This window comes from Equus quagga, chromosome 6 (assembly GCF_021613505.1).
Source record: "Equus quagga isolate Etosha38 chromosome 6, UCLA_HA_Equagga_1.0, whole genome shotgun sequence".
NCBI classification, from domain to species: domain Eukaryota; kingdom Metazoa; phylum Chordata; class Mammalia; order Perissodactyla; family Equidae; genus Equus; species Equus quagga.
In genome coordinates, this window is record NC_060272.1 from 19,445,171 (window position 1) to 19,460,903 (window position 15,733).

Genomic DNA, 15,733 nt, shown 5'->3' on the forward strand with positions numbered 1-15,733 from the left:
TGCTCAATGTAGCTAAATCTTCTTTCCTAAACTAGTAGCTTTCCTGCCAGAGAACCAATGAATCTCAGAACCTTAGTGTTAGTTTTACTCTTTTCTTTCATTCTTCCTGCTCAAACAGCCAACAAATTCTATTGTTTTAATTTATAGATGATGAAACTGAAGCCCAAGGAGGGAAGTCATATAGCTCAAGGCCATGGTTCTAGTTACCAGCAGATCCAGGGTTAGGTGGCTTAGTTCCAGGACCTGCCCCTTCCTATAATAACTTTACTTTTATGGCTATAGTGCCATACCACAATGAAACAGAATGAAAAATTCTATAGATGAGATACATTGAAAAAATCTGTACCTCTTAACTATAACCAATTTTGATACATTTCAGGGTCCAGTCTTTGGCCTTTTCTACAAACATTCATTCATTAACTATGTGAGCTGATCCAGTCCTATGGTTTTAAATATCCTTTATATGCTCATGACTCCCAAATTTTCTTTCCATCTCTCATCTTTCCCTTGGACTCTACAGTGTTATTTCTCACAGCTTATTTGACATCCCCACCTGGATGCTTAATAGGCAACTCAAACTTGACAAGTCTAGAGCCAAACTCTTGATTTCTGTCCCCTAAACTCTTCTCTTGTGTTCCCGCTTCAGAAAATGGCACCTCTGTTCTTCAGTTACTCAGACCTGAACCCTTGGAATTATCCTTGTCCTTTTCTCACATTCCCCATCCAATCTACAAGCATAGCATGTCGGCTCTGCCTTCAAAATATACTCCACACTTGACTAATTTTCCCCACTCTTATCCCTGCCACTGGAGTCCAAGCCAGCACCGTTGGCTTCCACTGCCCTTGTATAGTCCATTCTCAACACTCCTGCCAGAATCATTTTTAACACCCACCAATATGACTCATGTGACTTTCCTGCTTATAGAACTCCAGCAGTGTCAGAGCACATGTAGAAAAAAATGCAAAATCTATAAAGGCCTACATGATGAGGCTCTGACTGCTTCTCTGCCCTGTTTTCCTACCCCAAATCTTCTCCTTTGATTACTTATGTCATCCACACTGGCCTTCCTGCTTTTTCTCTCACACAACGAACTTTTTCTTGCCTCAGTCTTTTGTATTTGGGGATTGCTCTGCCTGGAAGGCTCTCCTCTGTGTCTTCATTCACCACTTCATTTGCGATCCTGCTCCAGTGTCCCCTCTTCAGGGAGTCTTTTTGATCTTTCTTGCTGAGGTAGCAGTCTCATCCCCTTCAGCTGTACTTCCTTACGCTGTCTTCTTTCTTTCACGGCACTTAATGCCACCTGTTTTTCTATATGTTTCTTTCTTTATTGCTAATCTCTCCTATCAGAATTAAGCCCCAAAAGATAGAAACATTATTTATTTTGTTCACTGAAGCATCCTCAGAACCTGGAATCACACCTGGCATCCCATAGGTGCTAAACAAATACATACTGAATCTGTCTGAACTGCTTAATATATAAAACTGCTTATAGTTCTTAATAAAACTTTTTTCAAAATGTGATTTGAGATTGGAAGATGGCAAAGAGTTTTAAGAACGTGCATGTTTGACGTATTTCAAGTGTACAATTTGGTTAATTTATCAAACATGTTTAAAGTATACTATTAGTATGTGTTCAGATGTACAAATGTTGTACAGTTTAAAGTGCACAACTTGATTAATTTTGACATATGTATACTCTTGTGGGACATCCAAGACAGTGAAACAAGACAGTGAAACTATTCTTCACCTCCCAAAGTTTCCTCCTGAGCCTTTGTGCTATCTCTTTCTCGCCCCTCCTTGGCCACCTTACCCCATCCCCAGTTAACTACATATCTCTTCCAGTTACTACAGATTAGTTTAGATTTTCTAGAATTTTATATAAATGGAATCATACAGTGTATATGCTTTTTAAAATCTGGTTTTATTTTAACTCAACAGAATGATTTTGAGATGCATCTATATGGTTTCATGTATAGATGGTTCCTTCCATTTCACTGGTGAGTAGTATGCCATTGGTTCAAATTGTATCATTGAAACAATTTTTTTATCCATTCACCTTTGATAGACATTACAGTTCTTCCCAGTTTGGGCTATTGCAAATAAAGCTACGATGAAAATGTACATGTCTTTATATGGATGCATATTTTCATTTCTCCGGGTGTCGAATGGGAGGAGTGGAATGGCTGTGTCATATGGTAGGTGTTAAATTTTGTAAGAAATAGAAAATCTGTTTTCCAAAGTAGTTGTATGATTCATATTTGCACTAGTTGCTCCACATTCTCACCAACACTTGGGATTGTGAGTCCTTTTAATCTTGGACGTTTTAATAAGTGTATAGTGGTATCTTATTGTGGTTTTAATTTTTATTTCCCCAGTCGCCAATGATGTTGAGTATTTTTCATGTGCTCCTTTGCCATTCTTTTATTTTCTTGGTGAAGTAACCTTTCGAATTTTTACCGTCTTTTCACTTAAGTATTTGTTTTATTTTTATTGAGTTTTGAGAATTCTTTATATATTATGAATAAAAGTACTCTGTCTATAATTTGCAAATATTTTCTACCAGTCTGTGGTTTGACTTTTTATTCTCTTGCTATTATCTTTCAAAGAGCAGAAGTTGTTAATTTTGATGAAGTCCATTTAAAAAACTTTTTCTTTTATGGATTATGCTTTTGTTGCATATCTAATGTTTTTGCCTAATCCAAAGTCAGAAAGACTTTATGCTACTTTCTTCTGCAAGTTTTATCGTTTTACGTTTTATATTAAGGACTATGATAGAATTTGAGTTAAATTTTGCACATAGTGTAAGGTATGAATTAAAGTTTATACACATTCAATTTTTTCAGGACCATTTGTTGAAAATACTATTCATTTCTCCAATGAATTGCCTTTATACCTTTGTGAAAAATCAATCGGTGAAATATATATGTAGGTCTGTACTCTCAATTCTGTTCCTTTTCTCTGTTTGTCTATCTTGATACCAGAAGCATACAATCTTAATTACTGCCTCTTTCTCCTACTCTTTCAGTCAGGTAGTGTAATCCTTTAATTTCATTCTTTTTCACAATTGTTTTGGCTCCTCTAAGTCCTCTGCATTTCTTAGTTTTAGAAACTGCTTGTTAATTTCTACAAGAGCCTACAAGCATTTTGATTTGGATTGCATTGAATGAATAGATCAATTTAGGAAGTAGAGACTTAACAGTATCGAATTTTCCAGTCTACGAGCGTGGCACATTTCTCCATTTATTTAAGTCTTCTTTATTTCCTCCCAGTAATGCTTTGGCGTTTTCAATGTAGTAGATTTGCACATTTTTTGACAGTTTTTAATATTTTGATAAAGAATGCTGTTGTATATGTTACACTGAAGAAAGTTTTTAGTAAAAATTGTACTGCACCATCTTTGCATCTTCCATATCCCCCGTCCCCAACACACACTTGTCACTTTGTTAATTGAAATTATTACACGCTTTCATGGTAAAGAATTCCTAAAAACAATTCTAACTCAAGTATTTACATAAAAGCAGTTTGGAATTATGGGGGAAAGGATGGCAGTAGAAGTACTGGAAATGTTAACTAAGAGATGATCACCTGGAGAAATTTTATGGTGCCCTGGGATTTAAGAATATCAGAATTTTCAAGCAAGCACAATGTTTGGTTTTATTTAAAATATATTATTTACTTTGAATTGTACCTGTCATGTCACTGTAATCAGAAATGAAAGACTACAAAATTTTTTGGATCCATTTTCATGGCCTTATTAAAATCTGTCTTCAGTTTTCTTAGTGAATTCCAACCTTATTTCAACAAAAGACTTTTCTGACACCGGCATGATGCCTTAGGGTTCTGACCAACCGTCATTACAGAATACCAAGTAAGAGCAATAAAATCAGTGCCCCATGGTAAGGATTGTTCAAGACACAACATTTTTCTGTAATATAAACTTTGACAGACTTGTATTTCAAATAGGAATCTTTTGGTTTTGTTATCATTTTTTTCCTACAAGATAGAAACAAAAACCACTTTATTTAATAATTAGTTCATTAAGTTCTAAAAGCTTACTTAGCACTTACTAGGACAATCAAGAATCATTTTACTTCTTCCTTTCCAGTTTGGGTGCCTTATGTTTCTTCTCCTCATGTAATTATCCTAGCTGGAACTGCCAGTATAATGTCGAATAACAGTAGTGAAAGCAGACATCATGTCTTATTACTGATCTTGGAGGAAAGCTTTGAGTCTTATACCATTTAGGATGATGTTAACTGTAGGTTGTTCTTAAATGTTCTTTTCCATATTGATGAAGTTCCCTTCTATTCCTACTTTTCTGAGTGGTTTTATCATAAAAGGATGTTGAATTTGTCAAATGCCTTTTCTGCATCAATTAACATTATCACGTAAATTTTTGCCTTCATTCTACTTATGTGATGTGTTACATTGAATCGATTGTATTTTATACATTACCAATGAATAATCTAAAAAGGAAATTAAGAAAACAATCCCATTTGTAATAGCATAAAAATAATAAAATACTTAAGAATAAATTTAAACAAAGAGTTAAAAGACATACACTGAAAATCACAAAAAAATTGCTGAAATTGAACTTAAGGACATATATTAAATGGAGAGACAACTCATGTTCATGATTGAAAGACTTAATATTGTTAAAATGTCAATACTACTCAAAGTGATCTACAGATTTAATGTAATACCTATCAATATTTTAACAGTCCTTTATTTTTCACAGAAATGGAAAACTCTATCCTCAAATTCATATGCAAAGTGTCCTGAATAATCAAAATAATCTTGAAAAAGAGAAACAAATTTGGGGGACGCATACTTCCTGATTTCAAAACACTGCAAAGCTGCAGTAATTAAAACAGTGTGATACTGGCATATGTTAGATATAGAGACAAATGGAATAGAATTGGAAGCCCAGAAAGAAACCCTCTTATATATGGTCAATTGATTTTTGACAAGAGTGCCACGTCCCTTCAATGGGGAAAGAATAGTCTCTTCAACAGATGGTGTTAGGAAAACTGAATTTCCAAATGCAAAATAATGATGTCAGACCCCTACATCACACCATAACAAAATTAACTCAAATGAATCATTGACCTAAATATAAGATATAAAATTATAAAATTCTTAGAAGAAAACTTAAGGGTAAATGTTAATTAGCTTGGATTTGGCCTTGAATTCTTAAATATGACATCAAAAGCATAGGCAACAACAACAACAAAAATAGATAAATAGGAATTTATCAAAATTAAAAAGTTCTGTGCATCAAAGGACATTATCAAGAATGTGAAAAGACAACCTATGAAACGGAAGAAAATATTTCAAATCACATATGTGATAAGGCTTTAGTATCCAGAATATATAAAGAACACTCACAACTCAACAACAAAAGCCAAACACCCCAATTTAAAAGTGGGCAAAGAACTTGAATAGATATTTCTCCAAAGAAGATATGTAAATGGTCAATAAACACATCAAAATCATTAGTTATTAAGGAAATGCAAATCAAAAGCACAATGAAATCCCACTTTACCCCTACTAGGATGGCTATAATTTTTCAAAAAATGAAAAATAAGTGTTGGCAAGTATGTGGAGAAATGGAAATCTTTGTACATTGCTGTCGGGAATGTAAAATGTTGGAGCCACTGTGAAAAAACGGTTTGGTGTTCCCTCAAAAAGCTGAACATGGAATTATCATATAACCCCAAAATTCCATTCATAGGTATATACTTCAAAGAACTGAAATCAAGGATGCAAAGAGATACTTCTGTGCCAATGTTTATTGTAGGATTATTCACAACAGCCAAAAAGTGGAAACAATCCAAGTGTTCATCAACAGATGAACGGATAAACAAAATGTGCCACATACATACAGCCAGGAGAAAGAATACAGTTTTGAGATGTGCTACAACATGGATGAACCTTAAAAACATTACTGTCAGTGAAATAAGACAAAAAGGGGCAAATCTTGTGTGATTCCACTCATATAAATTATCTAGACTAGGCAGAGACCAAAAGTAGACTAGACGTTACCAGTGGGCGGAGGGAGCAGGGAATGGGGAGTTATTTTTAAAGGGTTACAGAGTTCTGTTTGAGGCAATAAAAAAATTAGAAATAGGCAGTAATAATGGTGGTACAGCACTGTGAGTTACTGCTATTGAACTGTACACTTTAAAATGCTTAAAATGGCAAATTTTATATATGTTTTACCACAATAAAAAAAAGTAATTTCCCTGGTAGCTTTTAAAAAATAAATTGATCAGTTAGAATTAAATTTTTCGTTGTGAGAAATTTTTACGCTAAGCTGATTTATTTACATAGATCATTCTTTGTGAAATTATGCTTGACCTAGAAATGTATAAGAGACTAATTCTTTTCTAATAATTTACTATATAAAGATGATCCTTTATGGCTATCAACTGCTTAGTAGGGGTAATTAATGAAGGCACAACTTTGTGATTGTTTCATGGAATTATCATTGTTTTAAAAGTATAGAAGTTTTTAATTTATATAAATGAGAGTTTGAGGGCTTTATTGGTAAGGCAGAACAGGGACATTCACAATGTGATACAAATATAAACGCGATCTCTTTTACCTAAGAAAACCTCCTTCAGTAATTAAGTGTTAGTACGTGAATATGATATTTAGAGAAAATGAATTAATCCATTTTATCGGTGCTGTACTAACAATATTGCAATGTGTGTGTGAATTCTTCCTAAACTTCAACTTTGGATTTCCCAATACATTATAGTCTTTTGCATTGTTTGCTTGAGAAGCTTGATCTTGAGAAGCTGAATCCAGATTCAGAGAGAATTATTTATTCCTATTTGTCATCATATTTAGTAACTTTCATGGAAATAACTGACAGGATCTATTCAAACTCTAAGTTTTCAAGGACTTCTCATCTTTCATGCAAAGAAAGCTTATTTTAAATATTATACTATATAATGGTGTGTTTTCATGTACATGAAATAAAAATGTATAATGACAAATAAAATAAATGAGAAATATTTTTAGGTTGAATTTAAAGAAAAGAAACACAAATTTTAAAAATCACAAATAAGTAACATTTGAACTTACATTGAAAATGGCCAAACACTGTGTCCTTTTAGAAATGCAAGTGTAAACATAACGCAACTGGCTTTTAGAGTTAGAGGACTGCTGTCTGAGTCTGGGCTCTGACTCATTAAACAGGGCAAGTCATTTAACCTTTTATTTTTGTCAAATGAGCCATAGATACAATAAAATCCACTCTCCTACATCACTGGATTGTGAAGCAACACGAACATGCTTTGTGAGGTGCAAGCTTGAAACAAAGAACTATTCCAACATGTTTGAGACATTCCAATAGCCAGACTCTTGTTGCCTTTTTACCATCTATATTAAATAATGAAAAACACATCAAATTCTGATATATTAAAGATGAAAGTTTTATTTTCATTAGTGGTAGGACCAGTTGTACTCATGTGAGAACAGCTATAAATTCTTTCCTTCTCTCATATGTGTAATTATTTAATAGAGAGCAACTATCCACCCTTTTGAGCACTTTGTAGGTGAAGAAACTGAGGGTCAATGAAGCTTTTTTCAGGGGTAAACAGACGGTAACAAAACTAGTTCTAAAACTCATGTTATTGTCTATATCTTAGTTTTATACTTTGGGAATTAGCAACGTCTAATCATAGTTGAAAGGAGAAAGTAAAAGAGAGAATATTCAACTTCTATTATTTTGTCTTTTCCCAGAAGAATGCACTAACTACAGGTAAGAAGAGGTCTCATTGTTAAGAATCTGAGAGTAATCTTGGAATTAAATAGATAAAAACTTCAAGGGCAAGTTCTGAGAGAAATGCTATTCATTATGTTAGCAAGAAAATAAGCTAAAAGCAAAAAGTTTGAAAATATACAGAAATGTCTTTCAAAATGTTGTAAAATACAAAAATATGCCCAAAACTAAATATTAAATAATATGAGTTATTTCGTATTCTAGACCTGCATTTTTGCTAACTGGTTAATTTAGTTTATCTATGTGTCAGAGGGATCATTTTAAATAAATGTATTAGAACAAGCTATCTCACTAATTTTGTATAAAGTCAGTCAAAATTTGAGTTCTGTTGATTCTTGATAACAATCTGAAAGCCTTTACCATGAAGCCTCCATGGGATTGGAATTGAGTTTGAAACTAGTTCTCTCACTAGAAATACCCACCAGAATCAGCACCAACATGTTCACTCCCTCCAACAGTAAAATAACTGAATAGACATTTTTCCAAAGAAGACACCAACATCACTAATCATCATGAAAATGCAAATCAAAACCACAATGAGATATCGCCTCACATCTGTTAGAATGGCCATAATCAAAAAGACAAGAGATAACAAATGCTGGTGAAGATGTGAGGAAAAGGGAACCCTTGTGCACTGTTGGTGGGAACGTAAATGGTACAGCCACTATGGAAAACAGTATGGAGTTTCCTCAAAAAATTTAAAATGGAACTATCATATGATCCAGCAATTCCACTTCTGGGTATATATCCAAAGGAAATGAAAACAAGATCTCGAAGAGATATCTGCACTTCTGTGTTTATTGCAGCATTATTTACAATAGCCAAGATATGGAATCAACCTGTGTCCATTGATAGATGAATGAATAAAAACAATGTGTTATGCATTATACACACACACACACACGCGCACGCATTATATACATACACACACAGAGGGATATTATTTAGCCAAGAGAACAAAGGAAATCCTGCTATTCACAACATGGGTGGACCTTGAGGGCATTATGCTAAGTGAAATAAGCCAGACAGAGAAAAATGAATGCTACATGATACCCCTTATGTGTGGAATCAAAAAAAGCATCAAATTCATAAACTAGAGAGTAAAAAAGTGATTGCCAGGGGCTGGGAGGAAGAGGGAGAGGAGGCAGGTAAAAGGGTGCAAACTTTCAGCTATAAGATGAATAAGGTCTAAGGATCTAACGTATAACGTGATGACTACAGTTGAAAACACTGTATCGTATAATTGAAATTCACCGAGAGTAGAATTTAACTGTTCTCACCAAAAAAAAAGATGATCATGTGAGATGATGGACATATTAATTAACTAGATGGGAGGAATCCTTTCACAATGCATACATATATCAAATCATCACTATGTATACTTTAAATATCTTACAATTTTATTTGTCAATTATACCTCAATAAAGCTAAAAGAACCTAAAAGCAAAATGTAATTGATATTTACTTAAGCATAGTACTCTTAACTTGGGTTTTTTATTGTATGTTTCTAAATAAAGAAACTAAAAAGATATATCGAACTTTGTCTATAAAGTAGTTTTGCTCTTTTGTGAGTGTGTGTGCTTAATTTTCTTAAGGAAAAAATCTATCTCTTTCAAAGCGGTGAAGTATGGAAACAAGCCACCTCAGACCTAAAAAATTGGGGTGTTTGTAATAAACCTTTTGTAGCAGATTTCTAGAAATCTTTTATTCACTTTTCTCTCAATGATTATGTATGTTTTGGGGGAACAGTGTATGCACTGTTGGAAATGTTAGACCTCTTCTTGTAACCTTGAGTTGGTGTGACTGATAAGTAACACATTTATTCATATTCCCAATGTCTATACAATTCCTACATAAAAACTTCAATAACTGATGTTTTTGATAGATTGACATGGTATATATTTATGTGTACAACTGCTTCACATTTAAAATAAATTACTCAAATTCAGTATCTGCCACATTCATTCAAGAAAAAGCCAAAGGACCTGTCCATATTATCCATTAATATACCTAAGGATATGTCAGTTGTACTGACTTTATGTATAGGCACCTTTAAAAATAAAAAGCCCGTTATCATTCCAATTTTACAATAAAGGAAATAATTTTTACTGTTTGCAGTTTCCCTCATGGTTTTACTTGGGATGAAAGTCTAAAGATCAAAAATGTTCACCAATGCAGAGTTATTCTGTAAACAACGCTCCCAGTTGCCCTCCTGCCACTTCTCTTTGCCAGAAGAAACAAATGCTGTTGCTTTTATGCAGCGAACGCTGAATTTTGACAAGGAGGCAAAATGATACAAAGCCAACAAATACCAGAAGAATAATGCATGGAATTTCACCTCAAACTGAGAGCACGTGGGCAAGCAGTGGCAGCTGGAAAGCTGACTCGAGTCTTGATTTTGATAATCTACTTCAGGTTTCAAAGCACAACTAAAAAAATGTTTATTCTTTTCCATAAACTAACATTATGAACAAGTTACGTAGATGATGTCAACCATCATATATGTTTTGAGTTTTAACACTTTGCCTTCTTTTTGTTGTTTTTCTTTATTCAAATAGCTTCTATAGTGTCCCAACCAGTTGACTTCTGCTTTCGTTTATGGGAATTGGCAAATGAGCTCTCCATTAGTGCACAAAGTTAAACAATCATGAGATTAATTATAAATATAAAAAGATAACAGCAAAATCTTTGTATGGTGATTGTTAAATTTCAGGTATTGTGCTAAGCACTTTACATATATTACCCCTTTTAATTTTCACAACAACCCTACGAAGTATTATAATGATCTCTATTGAACAGTTGAGATTAAGAATGAACAAACTGAAATAAGTTGCCTTGTAACTCACAACCGATAAGTGGAAGATCTTTTCCTCAAACCCAGACACATCTGATTCTGAAGGCTGCTCCCCACCATCATGCTCCACTGCCTCCTAAAGAGTAAATGGCAATTTCGTCACTGGAGGCCTCTAGGAAAGGTCATTTTAGCGCTAAATATTAAAGGACAAGAACGTTTTCTATTTTTCCTTAAACAGTCTGTGGGGTACTTCAGAAGAGCGAGATGGATTTTGTTCTCTACAAACTACCAGCTGATTACTGTAAAGAATTCCTGTGGGTAGCAAAAACGTTTGGGTCCAAAAGTAGTTTTCTTCTCAGTTAGGAGAACCTGAGTCCTCACCATCTGTCCACACCGCCACTTCACTTCCTCTAAAAACCCGACTCTGGCATTCTCATTCAGAAAAGTCTTTGAGCTGGCTTATACTGGTTTAGATTACACAATTCTGTGACAAAATGAATTACTTCTTTAGGGGAAAATATGAACTGTGGGATCTGCATGATGCTAAGCAAACCCTCGTGAAGGGAAACAATGAATGAATTAGTTTGTGCCGTGTAACATGCACCATCTACTTACTGATTTCAGATAGGTAGATCTTAGCTCTTTTTAACAGAAAATTAGGGATTCTGTAGTCTTTTCAGATGAAAGTAAGTGAATACGAGCAGAAGGTCAATAAATAAAATCTATGAGAAAAAGCTAAAAATGTAGGGATATATTAAATTAGAGAAGAGAAAGCAGTTAATGGAAGAGCTTAGCTTATAAATAATTATTTCAAGGAGAATAAAGCAAAAATTTATATGATAATACTACAATAAGAAGTAGCTTATTACACAAAAGAAAGAACTCAATTGTGAAAGGAATTTTGGGTCTGGATGGAGTTTATGAAATTTCTAATATGGAGATTTAAAAAAATTAAAATGGTACAGAATCATTTCTGTTGAATAGTTTAATTGCTTGAGTCAAGGAAGCCCATATCACTTGATGTTGCTGAATTTGTGCTTTGAGATCTTTCTATAGAAAGGCCATATTAGTCACTGGTGCATTATTGCTGCAGTGTTCAAATCAGCATTATTTTTATGAAACATTTAACTACTGTTAAAATAAACTTAGATGTACTTTCCTGAGCACCACTGTTATGATAGTTTTAAAGTAGAATATTTTTTATTTGCTCAATAAGTATTAACCTATTGAAGAAAGTGGTTTTTAAAAAATTTTTCAGCCAAGTTAAACAAACAAACGGCCACATTTCCTTCTCCATTTCCCAAAGGTACTTAAAATTGGGAGGAATATGTTCAAAACTTAGAATATTCCAGCCCACATTCCAGGAAATTCTTTGGCAGTGTTAATCATGGGTCTAGGCACCAAATACCTCAGTAAAAATGCTGTGTACCACTTGTCATGTGGACATGGGAAAGGTTTTGAATTGTATTCATTTTGTCAGATCCCAAATAGCTTGAAATGGTCATAAGCAATATTTAAGCAAGGCAAGTGTGTTGAAATGCATTAATTTTCAAAGTGGTTTAGAGAGATAGGTCATGTGGATAGACCATATAGGTAAAATGAATATATGTGTGTGTATACATAAAATTTTCATCATAATTTTAGCAGATGGTCCTGTACAACAAAGCTGTTTCTATTTTTTTCTTTCTTTTGTCATATCCGGAAGTCAAGAATAATTAGACTTAGTTTTGTAAATTTTGAAATGACCTTACATTCTTGCTAATAGTAATTTTTGACATTTACTACAACATGGAGGTTGGAAAGCTATCATTTAAGGGAATCAGACACGGTTAAAAGAATACTAAAAGTATTATTTTAGGGTCTAAGAATTTGACATTTGTTCAACCCTCCTCAAAAAAAAAAAGAAAAAAACACCCAACCTAGGATGTTATTGAGACTAACAAAATTTAAATCTTTATTCTGCACTGCATAAGTTCTACGTCATTGGAGAGGTCATTAAATTGCTTAGGACTCTTCTTTTTGTCTGTAAATTGAGGGAAATGGGCATTCTAGATAATAATAGGGCCTCACCTCTTATTATCTGTATCATTCAGCACTGTTTCTTTTCTGAACTACCTCTTCTCTTTCTCTGTAAAGGGGGAGGAATATCCCTAGAAGCCTGGTTATTCCACTTGCACAGGGTTCCTTAGTTAGTGGAAGGTCATGCTCAGGAAGATTTAGAAATGCTTTTGCCACAACATGTGATAATGACCATTTGGACAGCTTTCACACTCTACAAATTGCTGTAATATCTCTTATCTCACAAAGAAACATCCTCCATGCTGTGTAGTTAGGGTTGGGCTTAGGCAAAATGACTGAAGAGGCATTGGTGTTTGGTTCTTATTGTTTGACCTTCATATCCTCGGGAAGCGAGGAAGACCCTGTAATGTGTATCAGAAGAGTGATGGTGGTGTGCCTGTCTTGGGTTCTCAGAAGGAAGTTTATTGATGTAAATCTCATCGTGGATACCAGTGATTGAAATACCAGTGATTACACACAGCCCTTGCTTCTGCAAGAAGACTGCAGTGATTGTAAACAGAACACTTGGATCAAAGTAAATGGTTTTGTGATTTTTACCTTGTGTGGGAGGAGAAAAGAGAGAGTGGCTATCTAAGTTTGGGTAGCCAAGATTTGAAGATTCAGAGCTGTTATCATGGCTCTGAAACTGGAATTGATAGTAAGGTAAGAACTAGCTCACGTATCACAGCATGAAATTTCTTAAATTCTAGCAACATGACATTAAGAGATGGGAAACTTGAGCCAGAGCTGATACTCTGTCATCCGTATTTTTATTCACCTCTCTTCCCTGATGGCACAAATTATTTGAATACATATTTGTCTACAGTGAAATAGCAAAGAGAAAGGAGAAAAACAACTGATACACATTTAGAAATGAGTGGAGAGAGGCAGGATAGTTTCTTTTATTGGAATGACTACCCGGTAGCACCAATGCAAACAACCAAACCCAGGCCTTTTTATAGGACTCATCAGTAAGAGGGACCAAAAACAATTGTAAAATGGACACCCGCTGGAAGGACTCCTCTGAAACTTGCTACCCGTTGGCACTGATCACCCCTCATTTCTTATCTGATTTAGCTTACACTTCATTTTCAATGCCTTGTGCCTTTAAACTCATTTCCCAGACATTTCTGATTCCCTCCTCCTGTTCCTCTGCAAATTTTTAAATTTCATGTCCACCATTCCTATCTTTCAAAAAAATTTGAGACTAATTTACCTGATCAACTATCATTTGTTAATATAGTAATGGAACAAAGAACAATGTATGGCTCGTGTAAGCATTAAATAATTTTGAATGGGTGAATATATAGAGCAGTCTGCCAATTTAACATAAGCATTTTATATTAACATGTGTGCCCTTGGACACAGTAGCTTAATTTGAGATTTTTAAGTGGATGAGATAAGGATGCTCTGGACAGTAGGGATTCTGGAGTATGTGAAATCAACATGAGCTCAGCCACCTTCCCACTTGTGTACATGTCAAAGAGATCTATATCTCTCATTTACCCCAGGAATGGGGGAAGTAAGCTACAAGAGGAATGTTTGTTTCACTGAAAGAAAAAATGACAGTCTGTTACCTGCTAAGTATTCGGGCAGATTGCTAAGGAAAACAAAACTTTGAGTTTTCTTGTAGCAATGTGTGTGTATAATTAATGCGACTTTGAATGTTATTCTTTTGTATCGTTTTTTTTAATGTACCATCTGACCATAAATTAGAAATTTTTCAATGCTGTGAAAAGGAAAATTTGCCTGAGCCTAATCTGAGAGCAAGGTTTTACTTCGTAAAGGTTAAAAATTGTAGCAAGGGAATAGTAGTTCATATCTAGTATTAAATTTAAGGATTAAATTAAAACCAGATATGAAAATCCCACAAACAGCTAAGACAATATTCCTATCTGAATGCCTTGAAATTTTATATCTTGAGAAGTAAATTTGCTTGAATTACAGTGTAGGTTATCATCACATAAGGCAAACTGCATAATTTTCCCTTCTCCAATACTCTAAAAATCCTCAGTATGGAGAATATTTAATTTTCCAGCAAGGAAAAAAACATATAAATGATTCACTAGCTGTTTCAAACTTGGAAATCAGAAAAGCATTGCATTCTCTGCCTACATCAATTTAGTATAAATTATGAAAAGAACAGAGAGAGTGGCTGCCCTGCTGATTATTGTCCTGCAAATTGCTGAGTACCTTTCATATTGTGATACTCAACAAATATCTATAAACAAACATCCATAAACTATGTCTGGAATTTGAAGGGGCCACATCAGTGCTTAGGCCTCAGATGACCAGTTTTCCTCGGGGGAGACGACTCCTCCTCAGCACCATTGTGCCTTGTTCTCTTGCATGCCCAGTCTAACGTATACAAAGCAACTTGGCTTGTTGGTGCTGAATGACATGCTAGTGCCTGGGAACAGGGACTTAGTACTGAGAGTTAGTAGGGAGATGAGGAGAAAGGTGAGGAGTGGAGAAGGAAGGAATTAATACTTACAATGCATTCCACAGTCTAGACACTGCTCCCTTTATCCATCTGTCTATCTATCATCTATCATATTTAACGCCTAGCACTTATTAGGTGCTTTATGATTTTTTCGTTAACATTGGTTGAACCTTCAAAACATTTTCACCTCATTGAAAACTGAGATAGATTTTCTTTTCACCTTCCTTTTGGCGGTGGAAGAGCTGAGCGCAAAAGCATAAATAGCTCATGTAAAGTTATACAATTTGTGAGTGGCAGAACATGATTCAAGGTGAGGTTTGTCGGATCCCCAAACGCATCTTCTTTCTGTACCCTCTGAGGAAGGCAAACTATTTCTATAAGAAACATGGAGAAAATACAGCTGTTGAAAGACGAAAAGATGCATCATCATGCAATTATTGAACTGGAAGGATGCCTAATGTTATGCAACTGAATCCCCTTATTTTAAAGATGAAGAAATAAATTGAGAAATGGGTTAATGGGGATTCAGTCAAAAGTACAATAACAGAGAATGTTTTTATATTTTAAGTGATCATAAATTCTAGAGAAGGCTACAAGTCTTTGCTGAGTCCTACGATTATATTTCTGAAAACGGGTTTTACATTT